This window comes from Lithobates pipiens, unplaced genomic scaffold, assembly GCF_037356315.1.
Source record: "Lithobates pipiens isolate NorthernLeopardFrog02 unplaced genomic scaffold, aLitPip1_a1.2 Scaffold_8, whole genome shotgun sequence".
Classification (NCBI taxonomy): domain Eukaryota; kingdom Metazoa; phylum Chordata; class Amphibia; order Anura; family Ranidae; genus Lithobates; species Lithobates pipiens.
In genome coordinates this window covers 538043637-538064696 of record NW_027507903.1, presented here as the reverse complement: position 1 = coordinate 538064696, position 21060 = coordinate 538043637, and the positions used below count along the sequence as shown (strand labels likewise).

The 21060-nt window shown below is 43.2% G+C and overlaps 1 protein-coding gene across 2 annotated transcripts in view; it reads left to right on the top strand.

Moving 5' to 3' along the window:
- Positions 1-21060, top strand: part of OGDH (oxoglutarate dehydrogenase) — a 122030-nt gene that overhangs the window by 34298 nt on the left and 66672 nt on the right. The window lies entirely within an intron of this gene.

Sequence of the window (21060 nt, the reverse complement as noted above, 5' to 3'; positions counted from 1 at the left end):
TTTTTTTTTCTTTAGCCAGAAGGATGGAAAAAAAAAACAAAGTAATACCTCCATCCACACAATTAAGTGGGTTAGAAGAATCCTCCCCACTGAAACATATTCTGACAGAAGGGGCTGTCTGCTGTCAGAATACACTAATCGCCGGCTGCAGGCACTAATCAAGGAAAAATGTACAAGTCTGTTCAACAGAAGTCGATCGTTAGATTGACTCCTGTCGAGTGGGAGCAGTCACATGTGGATTGAAATTCGTCCAGTCCATTGTTGATCTATACTTTTTTTTTTAATATTAAGACCCCTTTCACACTGGGGTGTTTTTCAGGTGCTTTAGCGTTAAAAAAAAGCACTTGAAAGAAGCCTGATCTGCAATCGCAATGTGAAAGCCTGAGTGGTTTCACACTGAGATCCCTTTCACACTGGGGTGTTTTTCAGGCGCTTTCGCTTAAAAAAAAAAATATATTATATATATATATATATATATATAAGTATTCACCGCTCCTAAAGCACCCTTTCCCATTGAAATCAATGGGAAACGCCTGAAAAGCGATTTTGGCAGCGGTGCTTTGTGGGCCATTTTAACCCTTTATTTGGCCACTAGCAGGGGTTAAAATTGCTCAACTAGCCCTCAAAAAACGCAGGTAAAGCACCGCTAGTTTAAGCGGTGCTTTACGAGCATTTTTCGGGCACTGGCAGTGTGAAAGTGCTCTTAGGTCAGAAGTGCAAAATATGTCGGCTTAACTGCACTCTTGTGTATTGTTCAGAGATAAAAGGGACACACTGCCTGTCCTGTTGTCACACCTATGGAATTAGAGAACACCAAGTTCATATGAAACTTTGTATAGTAGGGCTGGTGACGTCACAATCTCCGACTTGGCCATTCAGAGGAAGCTTTGTATTCATTGATATAATACAAAGCTGCCTATGAATGACTGAGTGACACTCAGCCCCATGCTGTTTTGTTTTGAGTGTTGGACAGGAAGGTCTCACACCCATAACACAATGCTGTATGCAGCTGAGGCTACATACAGTTCATACAAAGAACCCAGCAGGCGCACGTTAGTGAAAGAAATTATTTGGGCCAACTTTGTATGGCTGAAATCACAGCACAGCTGCACCAAAATAATGCAGGACCCTTCCCCCCCCCCCCCCCCCCCCCCTGCACCTGAATCACATTGGGTGATCTGTTATGGGGAGTTGTTAAAATAACATTGACACCCTAAGCAGATCGCATGGATGCCGTGTAATTGCAATGTGGTGCGGGAAACACACAGGATCCGCTGCATTTCCTGCATCGCGTAAGTGTGAACCAGGGCTGGGGGGTGGGGGGGGGTGTTTTTTAGTGGAAGAAGTAAGACTTGTTACCAAGTAAATCTGGCCTGATATTTTTCAATTTTCATGCCCATCTGATAGTACATTGTGGTCATTGAACTTTGTCAGAGAGTCCTATTTAGGTTATTGAATCCTTGGCTGTTTTTTGAGAACATAATCTTTTTAATGCTAAAGGTTGCAGCTCCTGCAATGTTACATGGATCTACACTGTTGACTTTATCTTCTCATGAATGTCTCCTTGTACTATGGAAATGTAGGAAACTGGTTTACACGAGCTGAAACACAGCAACTTCTACGTGGTGAGCCGCTACTTATGTAGGGGTGATAAAACAGGCTACAGCTTTTTTATTGTGTTTGAAAAGCAATAACCTCTATAAAGTGCCAATATATACATCTATGTAATACAATAGTAAAATGGTTTACTTTCTCTATTGTGGGCTGTGCAGGCTTTATGGTAGTTTGGAGGTGCTGACATATAACAGCTAGAGGAGGAAAGTGTGGGGCTGTTGCTATTGGTAGCTAATAAGATGTCTGCAATGGTGCACAAAAAAAGTTCATATGAAAAACACACAAAACCTAAATTGGCTGCAAACTGTTACATATACCTAGTGAAGTGAAACAATCAGTGATACGCGGGGAGAAAGCGAATCCTCCTACATAAGTTGTACCGATATATCTGAAAGTCTTCTCTTCTTTACATCCATTCAAAGTCCAGAATTTGATTAAGCTTGCCTGAACTGTGAGAACAAAGGGGGTGGAGAGCTCAAGTTACAGAGTGCAGAGTTCAGTGAGGAGAGCTCTGAGAGCTGATTTGGGGAGAATGGACACACCCCCTGCACACAGCAATAGAACTGAGGCTGTCAATTAGCTGGAGCTCCCTCCACTCTCACCATTTTTCTCTTGGTGTCAGGAAAACTTGTCAGAAGTGACTTGTGTTGATAGCAATGGAATGAAGCAGCAGACAGAAATTACACTTTGTGCTCGTAATTGCGAAAAGTACACACTACAGAGGGATATTCTTTGCTCATATTTCATGTCTCAACCACTTTAAGGGTGTGTCTTTATTTTTTTTTTATTTTTTTTCCGCTCAACACAGGGAAAAAAAAGAATAGTGTGTACCAGGCTTTACTCTAATTTCACTGCACACTGTGAGCTTCTTACAATGTACATTAGAAGTTGCAGCAAGTCTGAGCATGCCTCATTTACTGGCTGAATTACATCCAGGATCATCTAGCCCCAGCCTGATGGTCCCTGGCCTGTCCCTTTTTTTTTTATTAGTTGGATTTTAGTTCTTTTAAACATGGAGGCTCAAGATCACATGTGAACATTAACCTAGAGCAGTCTGCCTAGGATCATCCACTCCTCCAAGCTGACATCACTCATCAAGAAATTATGATATTTGCATAACTTCTCCCAGGAAACAGCCCACTGCTTCCTTTAAAGCTGACTGCTCCTAAGGCCTCTTGCACGCGGTACTGATGTTTGAGCTTCTGCTTTTTTGGACACTGTAAGGTGGAACCTCGGATTATGAGTAACGCGGTTAACGATCGTTTCACAATACAAGCTGCTATTTTTATTTATTTTTTTAAATCCTGACTTGGTTTGCCAGTGTTGTCTCGCAAAACGAGCAGGATTCAAGCCTCTGCGGTGTGCAGTACCGCATTTGGCCAGAGGTGTGGGAGCGCTGGTGACACTCGGAGCCGCTCGGAAATACTCTGTTTCCGAGTGAATATCTTCGTTTCCATTGGCTCCTATGGGGAAAATCGCTTTGATGTGCGAGTGCTTTGGATTACAAGCATTCTCCTGGAACAGATTATGCTCGTAATCCAAGATTCCATTGTACTGAGCTTTTTCAAGCTGTAGTGTGTAAGAGGCCTTAGAGGAGTACTGAGGCAAGGTGCTGTGATGTTTTCAGGAAGCTGAATACAGCACCCCGCTGACCCCTCCAACCACCCTGACTCTGCTTGTATTACATAAAGAAGCACAGCAACCAAGTGATTCTGTTACTAGGTCTAAAATAATTTTAAAGTCTCATTGTTTTAAAAAAAAAAAAAAAATAACAATGTTGTAGTTCCCTGCCCTGTTGTAGTGGATTTGCACAGAGCAGCCTGGATCCTCCTCTTTGGCTCTCCTATTGGGGGCCCTTATAGCTAGCAGCTTGCTTTGGGAGCACCCAAGCTGAGTCACAGCTCCCCTTTGTCCATTCAGACACAGAGCTGTGGCCTGGCCCTGCCCCCTTTCTAATCTCATTGGCTGGCTGTCTTTAATTGACAGCAATGGGAGCCAATTGGGAGGGGAGTCTCGGACAGCAGAGACATTCCTACAACATCGCTGGAGCTAGATGGACCTCAGGTAAGTATTGGGGGGGGGGGGGGGGGCTGCTGCACACAGAAGGCTTTTTGCATAGAATGCATCAAGATAAAAAAAACCTTCTGCCTTTACAACCCCTTTTAAAGGCTTGGGAAACCTTTTACAGGTGTTTTCATTAAATTAGCTAATTAGAGTGTGACTACAACAGGGGTCTCAAACTGTCGGCCTTCCAGCTGTTGCAAAACTACAAGCCCCATCATGCCTCTACCTGTGGAAGTCATGCTTGTAACTGTCAGCCTTGCAATGCCTCATGGGACTTGTAGTTTTGCAACAGCTTTAGGGCTGCCAGTTTAAGACCCCTGGTCTACAATATGTGAACTTTTTCACAATATTCTACTTTTCTGAGATACTGAATTTTGAGTTTTCACTAGCTGTAAGCCATAAATTAAAATGAAAAAACAGCTTGAAATATATCACTCTGTGTGCAATGAATCTATATAATACATGAGTTACACTTTTTGATTTTAATTACTGAAATTAACTTTGATCATATTCAAATTTTTTGAAATGCACATTTCTAAGCAGAATAAAGTTTAAATTGGCACAAGAACATGGTACACAACTCTGTCAGATTTCAAGTTTTTTAGCTTTAGTGCTCATGCACACGGACGTTGGCTGCAAAGCTAGCTCCGACGCCTGGAAAAATTGGCGTTAAAAACTCGATTTTTACCGCGTTTTGCATTGGTGTTTTTTGCACGTTTTTAGCGTTAGCGTTAAGTAGCGTTTTTAAAGAAACACATCTCTTAGCTATAGCACTCAGAAAACAAAAAAAATATGTTACGCGTTTATGTGCGTTTTTGCGTGATTTGCGTTTTTACAGCTCTAGCTCTGCGCCACGGAACGCACTGGTCCTGGTTTTTTTTTACAGCTTAAAAACGCCTATGCCATTTGCAGCTCAAAAACGCCTAGGTGGGCATGAAGCCATAGACTAACGTGGACAGGCGTTTTTAAGCTGCAAAAAACGCTCAAAAAAGCGACTGTAAAAACGTCCGTGTGTATGAGGCATTATAGTGGTTTTTCCAAAACAAGAACCAAATCTCAGATGGTAGGTGGACTAAGCGTGGGCCCCGGTAGCTGGTGTAGTGGTTGTGCCTTTGATTCCTCTGAAAACACTGGAAGTCTTCCTGCTGGCTCAGTCTGCACGGAGGGTTAGAAGTCACTCAGTACAGGCCAGTTCTTGCTGGAATAAATAGAACGTCATCCATGGCTGGCACAGATCCAGTCTGAACAGGGAAAGCCACTTCCAAGAGGGGTTGGGTCATTGGTTTTAACATGTAGCTGTTAACCATTTACTTTATTCCATTCTTACAGCTTGGAGAAGCCTGTAAAATAAATTGGGGCAAATGTATTAAAGGGGGGGACATTGACCATAGCATCTTTCCTTCTATTTGCTTTTACCTTCAGTCTGCACTAGTGGTTGGAAGCTGGTTACTGTGCGCAATGCCTATGCTTCTTTTATTGTAGTTTTGTTAAATTAAAATAACTAATCTAGCCATGTAACCTTGCTGACCAAACTGATTGGCACCATGCTATTTCTGAGAAGATATGTAAGGGCTCATTTAAGCTAGCAGCTGGTGGGATTAAAACCTTGCAGGATTTATATATCCTGTCATGCTTTGAAGGGCACTACCGGCCGCAATGGGGCCTTGCTTCAACCACCCACAATGCAGTGAGAGCATTTTGGGGTTAAAACAGATGGTGAGGAGATGACATATCCCCTCTTTACTGCCTGTCGGATGCCTCTGACAAGCAATCTGAGTGTGGATCGCTTTTCAGAGGAGAAACAGTTTTTTTTTTCGCTAGTGTAAATGCCCTAATGGCCAAATCCATTTTTCGGTTCCCTGGTTTATGTGTATATATTTGTCATGTCCTTTCCCTGCCCTTGCACCCCATTTTTTTTTTTCTCCTGTTCTAATATAATGTTTATAGCACCCCAAATTGGTATCAAGCCTCTGTATGTTTTCAGTGGCCAGATACAGTGCTTTATTTTCTTCATTAGCTTAAATGATGTTGATAGTAATAACTGTACTGTTATAAGTGGGCATGTTTTGTGTTGAGTTGAGCTTTGTTTCAAGTGCAGCAACCCAAAATAACCATGCACAATTCATCTTTAGCTGATCCTACATTGCTAAGCTGTACCCTACTTTGCTTCAGTTTGCGCACAGATATCGATTTTTGCATTGAATAAGTTCAGTTCTAAGGTTGGGTTCATGCTGTGTGCAGCGTGGATCACAGCAGGGGGTCCGGTGCTTTCCTGGTCTCTGTTTCAGGGGCGAATCAGGACCTGAAACAAAGCAAAAGGCGCACAGGACCCTCCTGCAGTGCCCTCCGCAGCCGCCCTGGGCATATTTGTTTTAATTCTATGAGGAATCTTGTACCATCATCATGGCCAGAGATCAAATCTAATTCTGAGGAACCACCCACTATAACAACCAATGAGGCTCAGCAGTTGCTCGGCTGTTATTACAAGCAGTGGGAGGGGACTTCCCCTACCGCCGCCTTCCATTGCTCGCCCGGGCTCTCCAGCTCTTCGGGAGGACTGAGCAACCAGCTGGCACATCTGCCGGCTGGCCTTACACCCAAATAAAGCCGATGCTTAGTTTGGGGTCTCGATCTAGTAACCCAGGAAGTGATGTGACATCGCTTCTCGGATTGCTGACATCTTAAAGAGGAAGTAAACCCTGATGAGTTTACTTCCTCTTTTTTTCCCTGCAAAGGTAAAGCATAATGGACTACTATGCATCGCATAGTAGCCCATTATGTGTCACTTACCTGACACAGGAGCCAGCGAAGTCGCCGCTGTCCCCTGTAGTCCGCCGCATCCATCTTGCTTGTGGCGTCTCGCAGCTCCGCCGAATGACAGCGGCAAAGCCACGATGACGTCACTCCCGCGCATGCGCACGGGAGTGGCGTCTCGCAGCTCCGCCGCTGTCATTAGGCAAAGCCGCGATGACGTCACTCCCGCGCATGCGCACGGGAGTTGACAAATGCGGCAGCTCCATTCTTGGAACTGCCGCGTTTAGTGCGCCTGCGCGCCGCTGTCTACGGCGCATGCGCCGTAGACAGCGGTGCCCGTTTCGGGCAAATATCTCCTAAACCATATAGGTTTAGGAGATATTTCTTGGACCTACAGGTAAGCCTTAATCTAGGCTTACCTGTAGGTCAAAGTGGTTTGTAAGGTTTACTTCCTCTTTAAAGGCTCCAGTTTAAAAAAAATATAAAGTATTCAAAAATTCTGACCTTGCAGTTTTGAATACTTTCAAGTGCAGAGGGTCTTCTAGACCCCGATCCCACCATAAAGTGCACCTGTCGCTGCCTATTATTGTCACAAGGGATGTTTAGATTCCTTGTGACTGCAATAACAGTGACAAAAAATGTACAGAATATCGACACATAATATCAGCCTGAGAGGTGGCTGAAATATCGGTATCGTATCGACACCGAAAAAAAACGATATCAGTCGATCCCTAATTTCCACCCCCCAGGGGCATTGGCCATGTACAGTATATGTATTGGTCCAAGCTGCACCAATGTATCTACATACAAATATACCATACCTAGAATTCATCTTTTAAGGCCCCAAAATCAGACATGCACCATTTTGTTTTTACAGCGCTGTGTTGTGCTGCATTGCATCATCATCTGTTCACTACAGTACAATATTTTGGATGTTCTTCAAAATGCACACGGTGCATGCTAGGGATGCACCCATGCCACTTTTTTGACACAGAGAACGAGTACCGATACTTGACATCATGTACCAGCCGATACCAATTACCGATACCAATTACCGATACCTATCGCCTACGAAGAGGGGTGGTTTGGGAGGTGGCGGGGGGTTGTTCTTTGGAAGCTGGGTGATGGCAGGGTGGGAGGGAGGGTAAGTGAGGGCAAGGTAGTTGAGGGCGGGGTGAATAGGGATTGTGGGGTGGGAGAGTTTAGATGGAAAAGGCTGTGATTGCTGGGGGGGGGGGGGGGGAGATAGGAGGGTTATTGGAAGACATGGGGGCAGAGGTGACAGAGCTGGTAGAGGGAACGCGGAGGCAAGAGGCAGAAGTGACTGCAGGCATGGTAAAGGAGACAGTCAGGGACTGAAGGCATGGTAAAGGAGACAGTCAGGGACTGAAGGCATGGTAAAGGAGACAGTCAGGGACTGAAGGCGTGGTACAGGGAGAGAGCCCCGCTGCTCAGTATAACAGGACACCGTCCATACAGTGTCTTCATACAGAGCCCCCCCTGTTCTGTTCTCTGCCTCTGTATCCAGCCAAGGAGAGCCCGGATCCAGTGCTTTGTGTGGTGGGAAGTCAGAGCTGGAGGAGGGAGGTGTGCGGCAAGGAAACAACACTTGTGGGCTGTTAGGATGGGCGGGCCTGCACCTAGCGATGTCAATGGGAGGAGGAGGCAGGGAAGGCACTGATTCAGAGGGGAGAAGGAGCCGGTCCGCTCCCAAGCAACGTGACTTCCGGTATCGGAGCATTTTCGCAAGTACCGATACTTGTGAAGATGGCTAGTATCGACGCCAATATCGGTACCGGTGCATGCATTGCTGTAATGTACCATAAAATGTGCATTTTACTCCTTTGAGTGGCAGATTGGAGTAGGTGTCGTCCTCTTCTGGCTTCCATTGATGTCAAGGACATCCTTCTGGAGACATTTATGCAGAAGAGGCCATCTGTGAATTCCATTTTTAAGAAAACCATGCTACTCTGTGTTTTTTTTTTTTGTTAAACAACTACAGTAATCTGAATAAAGAGTTTGACTTTGTCCGTGTTGTAGGTTGCAGCTATGGGAGCACAGCTGACCACTTAATCATAAAGGAATCATTTGCACAACTCCGCCCATTACCCTAAAATGAAGAAAGTGTGATCTCATTTGTAATGAGAGTTCCATAATATACAGATATAACAATAATGGAGTTTATACTATGTAACTGACTGGTTACATTTCAAGGAAGCTTTTAGATAGCAGACAGTGTAGTGTGCCTGAAGGTCACGACATGGACTAGTTCTATGCATTGTTCCTGCGTTCATTGCCCACAGATCTTGTGTTATCTGTGACGTTTTAGCATGAAAAGGTTCCAGAACAGAGATAAGAGTCTGGAGTGACAGTTCACGTGTGTTTGACATGAGTGTGCATATGTGTGGCTGGAGAATGGAGATTGATCCCCACAGTATTGTGTTCTGTTCATAAATATGTTACCTGAAACAAATGCATTCCTGGGAAATGAATGTCCTTTAAATTCACAAGGTCATTTATTATTTTTGGAAGGATAATGGTGCACAATATAGGTTATTATACCAGTAACTGGTGTTTTCATTGTCCAGCAATGGTCATGGATATTATTTTGTACCTGGGTGGCGAGTTCATGGAAAATTCTTGGGGGGGGGGGGGGGGGTCGCAGGAAATCACATGTAACTACATGTCAACTGAATGAAAGGACACAGTGTCCCCAGTGTCTTAATGTCACTCGGCAACACCAAGCAGAGCCACAATAGAAGCGGAAGTGCTTATGTAACCCTTTCTAGGTGTAGTATCAGCTGGAAAATACCGCTGTAGTTCTGCTTGGTATTGCTGTTTATTCCTGGGAGTGAGTTGGTTAAGATGTGTAATCGTTCATGATTAAACTAACTGTAATTACAGTCCTAGTTCTTCTGAATCCGTCACTCCTTAGATCCGCCCCAAAACTCTTTCTCGTGACTTACCAGGAATCTTAAAATAGTCTAGACTCATGGTGGTAGTAGTAGAAGGGAATTCACTCTTTAGTCGACCTCTGGTCTTTAATGTGACTTTGTAATCAGGGTGTTCGTATTTATAGACTGGCTTGTCAGCAGATTCATGAAATTGCATGTGTATTGTAGACATTGGGGGCCCAAACATGTCTGTTGCTTACTCCTCTCACTTGGGGCATATAAACCTTGTGCAGTTTGTGATTGGGGATGAGCGAACGGTTCGGCCTGAGCATACGTTTTTGCCGAACTTGGGTGTTCGGGCAAACTCGAAAGCTGCTGGAACACCGTTTTAAAGTCTATGGGACGGTAAAATTAAAAATCAAAAGTGCTAATTTTAAAGGTGGATATGCAGGTTATTGTCATAAAAAATGTTTGGGACCTTGGTCCTGCCCCAGGGGCCATCAAATATAAGGATAATGTCGTCATCTATTAGCTTTATTTTGGAACAGTTTCCACAGGTAAGTAGATATTAAAAGCACAATTGGAACCGAATAAATAATCAATTCCTCCCAGCGCACATTTTATCAATAACTCCAAAGCTGCTACTATAACAAATAAAGATACTACACATGTTTGAACTTCCTAAAAGCAAATACAAACATTAGCAGTGCTAATTGGTCAACATCCAGAGATATATATATATATATATATATATTTTTTTTTTTATTATTCGTTCTTTGACACTCCGTGAATATGAAAACTGTGAGCCTGTTCCCAATCTGGCTTGAATGGCAAGAGATTGTTGCAATAATGGCAGTTCCTGTCACCACACCTTGTGACAGAACACCCAATGGGTAACGACTCACCAGATCGCAGCAAAAGCAGAGCCTTCTACAATATTCTCTCTTTATCTTGCGGACTGTTGAATGTCAAATTCTTCATCTATATCAACTTGCCACCATGAAAGAGACACTCGCAGAGCGTGATATTGCTATGATAATTTAAATCCATAAAAACACCCCATCCATAAAAATTGCACTTACAAAGATAAAGACATACAAAAGCATGTAATGCCCTCTAATAACATCAGACTGCGATCTGAATGTTTACCAATTATCACTGCTGCATTATTTGGCACTACTGATGGTAAAGTATGATAATGTACCGTCATCCTATACATTTATAAAAAACAAACGGCAGAGGGTCTAAGGCAACTGTGGACTCTCATGGTATGGTAAGGACTTACACATTTGTATAAAATTTATAAATTTATTGAAACACAGACATGATTAAAGAGGTCCTAAGAAAGAGGGAGTATATGATTCATATAAATTAATTCTCTGAAGAAGAACTGAGCAATTGGACGTGCATCCATCCAGGGAAAGGAATCGGAAATGCCATCCTAGATTAGTTCAAACTCAACATGTTTTGTAGCATGACCTCTTCTTCAGGAGTATATTTCCAGAGACATTACGTGCAGTTATCTCTATAAAGGACAAACGTATAAAATAAATCAAGCTTATAAACAAACTCCTCAAAAATACATGCAATAAGGATTAGAACACATATGGACACTCCTCAAATCTGCCATAGAGGTGAGCACGTTCAAAAATCCAAACACTACAAAGAATAATATGTCATACACACGGTTCCAACCCCATGACTACATCCCAATGGAGGAAAGGCTGTAGAAAAAATAATAATAATAAATATATATATATATATATATAAACATGTGTGACGCCCCCCCCCCCCCCCCCCCCCAAATATTCTTACAATTATGCATTAAACTTTTAAAGACCATGCCTAATTCATTCAGGAAGCAAGGCTGATATAAAATTGCTTACCCTGATGGAATAAGTACAATGCATGGAATGTTTCATCATTGCAGAAAGGGAAACTGTCAAAAGCCAGCCCATGCAGATAGTTTTAAGTTGTGGTGAAATCCACCATAAGCAGAAGATTTCCTGGAATTGGCAATAGATGGAGGGCAATGAAGCACAAAAATAGAGAGATGGACACAAAAGAGCAAATGGCCAGTGTAAAAAGCTTCAGATAGGTGCACAAAATATGTCCCTACCTCAGAAGAGCTCCAAGAGGAGCAAACTACCTCTTTGCCTGCTGATATGCAACCCCATAATGGGAAGACAATCCCATTAAATAGACATCCTGGTGCCTATCTGAATGACGCCACAGCTCAGTGTCGGTCAGTCACGTCACTGCACAGTACCACAAAACCGGCAAATAGATCGAGGGAGAGAAAATCTCTACTGTGATTGCTGTTCGTCTGTCCTAGAGGTTGCCAACATCCAAAACAACCACCTTATGGATGGACAGAGCATGCCAAGGGACAGAAGGATTGCCCAGGAAAAAGTCAAAGACCCCCCACAGGAAATGGATGGTAATGCAACAGCCGGCCAGCTCCCCCTGCAATGCATCTCCATGTTGGGAACACATAAACCAAAAAATACATGAATATATCAACACTTAGGATAGGGATATATGCAAATACATGGTGGTAAGCTAATGACCATAAAAAAAAGATATATATGGCAATTTTGTAATAATTAGCGCTGCTAATGTTTGTATTTGCTGTTAGGAAGTTTAAACTTATGTGTGAGGTAAGTAGCTATGGTCATAGAATAAATTGACTGTTTAGTAATGTGTCTTACCTGTGTGAATGAAGTCTGACACCACCATGGTGTATTGTCACTGAAAGGGTCACTATTCACTCAAGGAGCTGTACATTTTCCATACAGGCCTGTTATTTACTTGTGGTGAACACACCCAGGCAGAACAAGCAGCATTCTTGTGTGCTTACTGCAGTCAAAAAGATCAGCAAGCTCTCCATGGTTATCAGAGTATCACTATTCTAATTACAGTTTGCTTTGGAGTGTCAGTTCTTGTGACCAGCACAAAGCCCAGGAAGACATTTTGAGGATGTGACATGTTGGAAAACCTTCAGCCTTTTTACGCTGGACTAACACAAAGCCCAGCATTCATCTGCCAGAGGGCATTTGCACAGTGCCCGTATGGCCCACCACCCTTTCAATCCACGTAGTGTAATTAGGTTAGTTATGGCTTTTTGTGTTAGGTTGCCACACACCAGCAGAAAGTTAAGAAACTTGCAGTGGAATTGCTAGTTCTGTAACCCTAATGGGCAGGAATGAGTGATCCAACGTGACATAGAGATTGCAGAATTAAGAGATGTACAGTGGGGGAGATAAATCACCATACTATGCATTATTTTAAAAGAAAAGGGCTTCTATATATGTAACAACTAGGTACTTGAAAGAGCTATATGGGTTTTTCTTTTTTTTTTTTTTTTTTTGTCAAGATTCATAGACTCCGTCTGATGCTGCATCTGTCCCCGGCGCCTCTAAGACTGAGAACCGAGCGATGGAACACCGCTGATCGCTCAGTTCTCACAGGTTCATGAGCAGAGAGCTGGTGACTGTCAGTCTGCTGAATATGGGTCACAGAAATGCACACCTGTGATCCACAGGAGAAGTGCAACCGTACGAGCTTTTGCTGTACTTCTCCTATTAAAGCTGTATTTGGAGTTGACCTTTAAAGGAAAAGGACCCATCAATAACAAGGACACATTTCTGATTGCAGAAGTGCTCATTTGGCTAAATTAAATGCAAGCAGGATCTTTCATTTAAATCGGCCAAATACATTCCAGGTGCTTCGAAAACCAAAAGGTGTTTAACGCCTTACAGTTTTATTTCTAAGGCCACTTTCACACTAGCTGACCGATTGGGTCTGCTGTCAGTTTTTCAGGTAGATTGGACCCTCCAGTCTCCTCTACGGAGCTATGGGTGTCAATGGACACGTGTGCCCGTTGACACCTTCCAACATCCAATCCTTTCCGCTACAAACAGACAAGTGGTCTGTTTACATCTGACCGCTCATAGAGGAGAGTTGGCTGTGTCTGTTTCCGCTCTGTACAAGCAGAGCAGACGCGGCCCAGCCATCCGACTGCTGAGCAGGCAGACTCCAATGGATTCCGCGCCTTGTAGAAGGGGCATTAAACAGGCTCAGCCTGTGTAGAAAAACCTGAGCCCCTCCTCTCTTTGGGGAAGTAGTGGCATCCCTGTAAAGGTTCAATTCACAACCCTTTGAGTCAGACAATTGGCAAAACAATCAGCAGGGCTCGTGCTCTGATTGGAGATCTCTGGCTCTGACACAGCAGAGGGCATGTCTGATCTATGCAGAAACTGCTGCTTTCCCACAGGGAGCAACGGTCCAACTCTGTGGCATGCTGGCATGGGACAAGCTTTTCTTCTAAGGTGGTGACCACAGCTTTGCCAGAAAACAAACTAAGATTTGTAACATTTTTTTTTTTTTTTTTTATGCTCCTGAGATGTATTTATTTAGTTGACCTTCAATTGGACCTTAAAGAGTTATTAAACCCAGAGTGCCAACTTCATATGGATTATCCCTTTTTACCACATTGAAATTACCTCTTTATTACACATCAAAAAAAGGTACCACAAATCCCTTTTAGAAGATTCCATATACCACAGTCACATGACCTCTTTTAATTGCTACAGGTTGCACTGAGATCTGGAGGAGGCACAAGGAACAATCCTCTGATGAAGCTAGGAAATGTGACACAAAACTGCTGCAAATTACAATGTATAAAACACCCCTTAAGCTTGGGAAATAAGTGTCATGTAGGCCAGCTTGAAGGGAAAATAAAGCTGGCCATACACGGGTCCAAATATGGTCAGTTCAGCAGGGACCGGCCGAATTTCAATCCATGTATGGGCACTTTGGTTCTACAGAAGTTGTTCTGCAGATTGACTTAGATTGACTGTACAACCGCCCTGTTGGGTTTCCCTGCTCTGATCCGCATCAGAGGCTCTAGCTGGCAGTGATGATCAGTGTATTCTGACAGTGGGGAAGTCTCCCTGCTGTCGCAGTACAAAAGCTTGTCAGGGAAGATTCCCCCATCCACATCGAGTATGCGGATGGGGTGATCGAGGCATTTTGTTTTTCGTCAACCCGTTGATTGAATGGAGAAAAAAATTATTCACCTGTGGGCTGCTTAAACCTCTATGAATCATCCCTGCTAGATAACCCCCCCCAATAAATTAATGTGATCACGTGGTGGGGTGGGGCTCACAGGTAGGATATGTCAATTTAAAACTGCCTGGCTGAATTTCGCTCCATGTATTGGCAGGCTAGTGATACCCAAGTTAATCCATCAATTGATTTTGGTAGAGCCAGCCTGTCAGATATTTCTAGATGTGATTGCTGCCAGCAGCTGTAGCCACTAGCAGTAATCTTGTATTCTGCAAGCCGGGAAGGCTCCTAGTGTCTCCCTCCTGGCAGGATGCAATAGCATTGCAGGAGGCATTCTCAGATCAACACTGACTGTGTTGATGGGGGAATCCGGTGATTTTCTTTCCTTTTGTGGTGAAAGGAAATAATTGAATTCATCTATGGCCCTAAAAACTGATGCAGAGAGATACCTGTGGTTTCTTGCAGAGCAGAATGTTAAAGGGTTAAAAAAAATATATATATATGCAACCAGCAATTAGGATGTGAAGGGAAATGTCAGGATCAACCAAATATTTACTAATGTAGGGAAATTACACGTTTGAAAGCGTCTGCTAAAAGGTACACTTTTAAAGAAAAATACTCTTACAAAATATTTGAGCTTAAAGTGTCACTAAAATCACATAATAAAAAAAAAAATGAATAAATGCATTATTACATGCTGTTCATACTTGTTTAGTCATTATGAGATTTGTTTTCTGTTATCTGCAAAAAAAAAAAGAATCCTGGTTGGCTGCTCTCTATCTCCACCTTCTGCTAGGGATTTTGCAGCTGTGTTGGCAACTCTGCACATGCTCAGTTTTCAGTGATATTCCATGCTGAGCATTTCCACCCCATCACATCTGAACAACCCATGTGACTATAGTCACACATGTGGTACAGTGGTAAATGACACCCCCTCCTCCTTCAGGCCCACTAAACACAATGGGGTGGGATAATACATGTGGATTAATGGTGGCTTCACCTCCCTCTTATCTTAAGACAAACTAAAGGTGCCTGACACAGCCTGTGACCAGCAGAAATTCACCCACACCATGTTATTTTCATAAAAATAATGAATTGATTCCAAATATATATTTGTATGCTAATTTAAAACAGTTTATTGATATTTATTTATTTTTGCTCTGTATTCCAAAGGCTGTTTTTTTCTTTTCATTTTGAACATATGACCGGTAACAGAGGACTAATTTATTTTAAATAGTGTGGCTCAAGCAAACTATTTCCTTTACATTATTATACAGCCGATCTGTGCACTGTATCATAGTGTTGAAGCATTAGCTAGATACAATATGCAGTGCTGTGTGCCGGTGCTCTATTTATTTGTGCCCGAAAAGTGCCGGCGCATGCACAGAACAAAGGGGCACTCCAGCTGATTTCCCGATCAGCTGGTGTGATCTCACCATAGCGCATGTGCACATCGTAGGAGGCTTTTTTCAATGGAGATACCATTTCACGAACACAATTGAAAGCTATGCAAAGGGGGGGGGGGGGGCATCGTAGTTGTCAGATTGTGCCTCGCTGTTGCAGTAGAATATAGAGCCGCATATTCTATGTAGCTAATGCCACTATAGTATAATACAACGTACAAAGCGGCCACATAATAATGTAATGGAAATAGTAGTTATTTTAAAGCCAGGCTAGCCAAATTCTTAAGTCAAATGCAAGCTGGAATTCTGCTTCAGGCTGGGTTCACACTGCTGCGATGCGGGAATGCTGCGAATCCGCTGCGGGTTCCCGCATCGCATGCCTCCCGGCGGCAGTTCACACTGCCCTATGCGAACTGCTGGGAGTGTCAGTGAAAAGTTAATGACACCCCCAGATCAGTTCGCATATCACAGTGCGATCTGCAAACTCGGACATGAATCGGATCGCATGGTGTGAACACCCATGCGATCCGATTCTGCTGCGGACCAAAAAAAAGGCTCCTGTGCGAGTTTTGGCGGATGCGATGCGAATTCAGCCATGCTATCTGTATGGCTGAACTCGCATCGCACAGAGATTGGATGTGATTTGCACTGCAGTAGCTGGGCCTTGCGCATTTGCAGTAGGGACCCGGTCGGGAAGCCGTAAGGCTACACTGCTGGGTACCCTCACCTGCAATGATGGCAGAAGCATCTGACAGCTGATGGAAACTGGACTCCAGGACAGGTAAGTGTCCTATTGTTAAAAGCCAGCAGCTGCAGTATGTGTAGCTGCTGGCTGTTAATTAATTTTTTTGGACAGAACACCGCTTTAGGTTTTAGTAATACAATCTTATACCGTCTGATACAAAGTGATCTGGGGTGGAGTAAGTTTGTTTTGCTTTTTATTAGCTGTCCTGGGGAGGGGACTTCAGATATGCTAGAACTTTATGTTCCCAAACAGAACAGGAAATAGTTTTCTGCTGACTTGCTCGCCCGCAAAGTCCTTGGGCAAAAGTCTGATCTTTACTTGCTGAAAATACAAAACATGAGAGAATATTTGGTAAAAACAATGAGGTAAGGGGCTAGCCCTGTAAGTCAATGTATCCAGTTACAGCTGACTGCATTAAAGAGCTTCCTAGTCATGCCATTCAGTAATTCGATGTTGACTGTAACCTGCAGTTTCCTTCATTGCCTTGCAGCAGTCGGTTTTAGTTTTTCCAGTTGTGCATATTGCATGTAAACCTATTTGTGTGATGGTATATAAACCATGCCGTTTTTCCCATAGCTCTGCTTCTTTGGCTTTCTTTTTAGTACTTCATTGTGCTAGCAGTGTATGACTGGGGTTTGCAGCAGTTATAAGGTTAGGTTCACACTATTGAGGATGCAGGACAGTGTGTAAAGCGTGCACATTCCTACACCCAAAACGCATTGCTCTTTTGCAGACGTGCAGGGAGATGTTAATTCTTAAAGGCACCCCTATGCGTTGGAGAACGCAGCACGTTTTTGGGTGTATGAAACCACACTGCTTTTTGCAGTGCAGCTGCATCTTAGAAAATTTGCAGTGACATTTTTCCTGCATTTTCCGAAAGTACAGCAGCCCAATCAAAATGGCGCACACAAAATGCAATTGTGTCAGCCTAAACTATGGCAGGCCATAGAGCAGTGGTTCTCAACTCCTGTCCTCAGGACCCACTAACAGGCCAGATTTTATGTATTACCTTGGGGAGATGCAGACTAGAATACTGAAACTGAGCAGCAAATGATCTCACCTGTGATGTTCTTCAGTTATCTTGCAAACCTGGTCTGTTAGTGGGTCCTGAGGACAGAAGTTGAGGACCACTGCCATAGATGATGCAAATTTTCACACATCAACACAGGCAGTGCTGACAGGGGAATCCCTCCTGATGAGCATCTGTCTTTGGTGGTGGGGGGTGTCCCTACTGTGAGAAGGCAATAATCATTGCTACCAGCTATAGCAGCTGCTAGCGATAATCGCAAGTGATATCAACAGGCTGGTTGCACCCAAGTTGATCAGTCGATCAACTTGGTACATTCGGCCTGCCCATACATGGATTCGAGAGATTTGAACCATCTATGGCCAGCCTTGCAGAACAGGCCTGTGGTCCTAGATTGGCACTGCACTCTAATGCTGCGTACACACGACCGGACTTTCCGGCAGACTAGGTCCAACAGTCTTCCCGACTGACTTTCCGAACGAACGGACTAAGTCCATTCGAAAGTCTGTTCGTTTTGAACGTGATGACGTATACGGGACTAAACAAGGAAGTTCAGTAGCCAATAGCTGCCCTTGCATCGTAATTTGGTCCGTCGGACCAGCACACAGATGAGCGGTTTTCCCGATATTGAGTACATCGGAAAGATTTGAAACCTGTTCAATTTTAGGTCCGTCTGATAATTTTTTTCCAAAAACGATCGGACTACCCCTTTAGTAGACTCGTCTTGTCAGAAGCCCTCTCATATGTAACTCTGAGCCCACGTTTGTAGTTTGGTTTTTAATAATTTATGTATAAAAGAAGTGTGAAACTTGTTAATATATGTGAACATTTAAATAGAAATCCATTATGGAATCTATTTAACTATCTTGCCCAATTTGTCTCTAAATTACAATGAAACCAATAACCATATCACATAGTTTTTCAATGTAAGGGTCAAAGCAAAGTCTGTCAGAGTAACAGAAATAAAGCGCTCTGCCCAAGTGTAAAACTGCTGTTCATACTTGAGTAGCTTGGCTCTGTAGTATTGGAAATGATTTAAAGCTGGTAATAATTCAGTGTCACTGATCTGAATAGTTTAATGACTAGTTACTGATGTACTTGATGCATGAGCCAGTCTAACTGGGAATTTATTTTAGTAGGGTCAATGGCAGCTGAACTTTTTCTAGATAGCATTTTAGCAACATGGAAGGAACTTCCACCCTGTTCCTGTCCCCCTCCATTGTGAGCACATAAAGTATATTGAAGGCACTGTAATGCGATAACACCATTATGTCCAAATAGCAATGCCCTCATTTCATTCTTGGATTGCTGTAGAAGTAAAAAAATTACAAAACTGTAGTGATCGTTCAAGTGACTGTCACATTTTAGCTCCTTGTCTTGACAGAAGATTGTCCACTCTGTTTTATTGATGGATGCACACACAGTTTGTGATCACCAGGACTTGATAGATTGTACATACGTTTTACAAATGGCAAAAAGTAGCGTCCTAAATCTACAAAACGTTTATAATTTATAAATGTAAGACAAGTCAAGCAGTTTTTGCCCACTTATCAAAAAAATTAAAGGTATACTGGGTGAAAAAGGCATTGTACACACAAGCTTAGATTTGTATAAGAACAGCACATAGAGAAAGCATTTTCAATATTAAAGTGGAAGTAAACCCTTCTATCGTTTTCAGTCAAGGAAGCTGCCATCTTGGCCTCTGATTCTTCAACTGCCATAATGCTGCACATGTGATCAGTTATGAAACCAGCCATTGGATGGTTTGAAAGTTTGGTTGAGAGCACAACCAATGTGAAAGTTAGCATTTCCGGCATGCCGGGAATGTAAGTGTTTTTTGAAACTGGGTTTACTCCCGCTTTAAACACAGATCAATATTGAGGTTCTTGTTCTTACTTTAAAGTGGAGTTCGACCCAAAACTGGAACTTCCGCTTATCCAATTCCTCCCCCCTCCGGTGCCACATTTGGCACATTTCGGGTGGGGGGGGGGAGCGGGTACCTGTTTTTTACAGGTACCCTGTCCCCACTTCTGGGAGACCAGGCCGCTGCAAATTACATCAGCAGCTTGGTCCCCCTCCTCCTCCCTCCCCTTCTGCCGGGCCAGTGAAAGAGCGCAGCGTGCTTCGCGCATGCACAGTAGGGTCCAGGCCACGAAGGCAAAAGGCTATACTGCCAGGTTCCCTTACACGCAATGGCAGCGGCAGCACCCGACCAGCCAATGGAAATATCAGCTGCGGTGCCAACATAGCTGGACTCCAGTACAGGTAAGTATTCTAATGTTAAGTCAGCAGCTACAGTATGTGTAGCTGCTGACCTTTAATGTTTAAAGGGGCAGGCGGAACTCCACTTTAAACAAGCTACTAGCGGGCATTTGGCAAGTTTCAAGTAGTGCTGAATTGTGATGGGCTCTGGCATGTTGAGTTCGAGCCCACCAGAAAGCCGTCACTACACACCGCCAATTATAGGCAGTGAGGCATTTCCCGACCGGCAGCTGTACATACACGCGCTGCCTATGATTGAGTGTGCAGTGCCGGCTTTCTGGCTGGCTTGGCCTGAACACGCCCAAGCCCATCGCTAGTGCTGAAGCCTGCTAGCAACTTGCTTAACCACTTGCATACTGGGCCTTTTCTGGCACTTTTCGTTTACAAGTAGTAATCAGTATTTTTTACTATTTTAAATTTAAAAAACATATTTTTTTTTTTTTGAAAAGCAGAGGCCCTAGTGGATTAATTGGGGTTGCAATTTTTTGTGTCACGCAGTTTTGCGCATTGTTTTGTAAAACACAATTTGGCAGCACAGTGGTGCATTGGGTAACACTCTCACCTAACATTAATAAAGGGTCGCTGGTTTGAATCCCAACCATGACACTACCTGCTTGGAGTTTGCATATTCTCCCTGTGCATGTGTGGGTTTCCTCTGGGTACTCCGGTTTCCTCCCACACTCCAAAGACATGCTGGTAGGCTTCTGTCTAAATTGGCCCTAGTATATGCATGTGAGTGTTTAGATTGTAAGCTCCTTGAGGGTAGGGACTGATGTGAATGTATATGTAAAAATTGACAGTGCTATATAAGTACCTTAAATAATAATAATATACATTACTACACTTTAAAACACTTTTTTGAATTTTAATGCAAAAAGAAATCCATAACCCAATTTTTTGGTAAAATATAAAAGATGACGTTACTCCAAGTAAATGGATACCAAAACATGTCACACTTTAAAGTTGCGCATGTCTGTGCAATGGCGACAAATGACGTAAATTGTACTATCAATAGGTAACACTTTAAAAATCTTTACAGGTTACAACTTTAGATTTAAACAGGAAATCTGGGGATAGAATCACTACCCATGATCTGATATTTGCAGTGATGCCTCATGTGTAGGACGATCGCTGTTTGCATGCATGCAGGACCGACGCATATGTTCGCCTTTGTGAGCAAGCACGGGCAAATTTTTTATTTTTTTTATGCTGTCACTTTTAAAAATT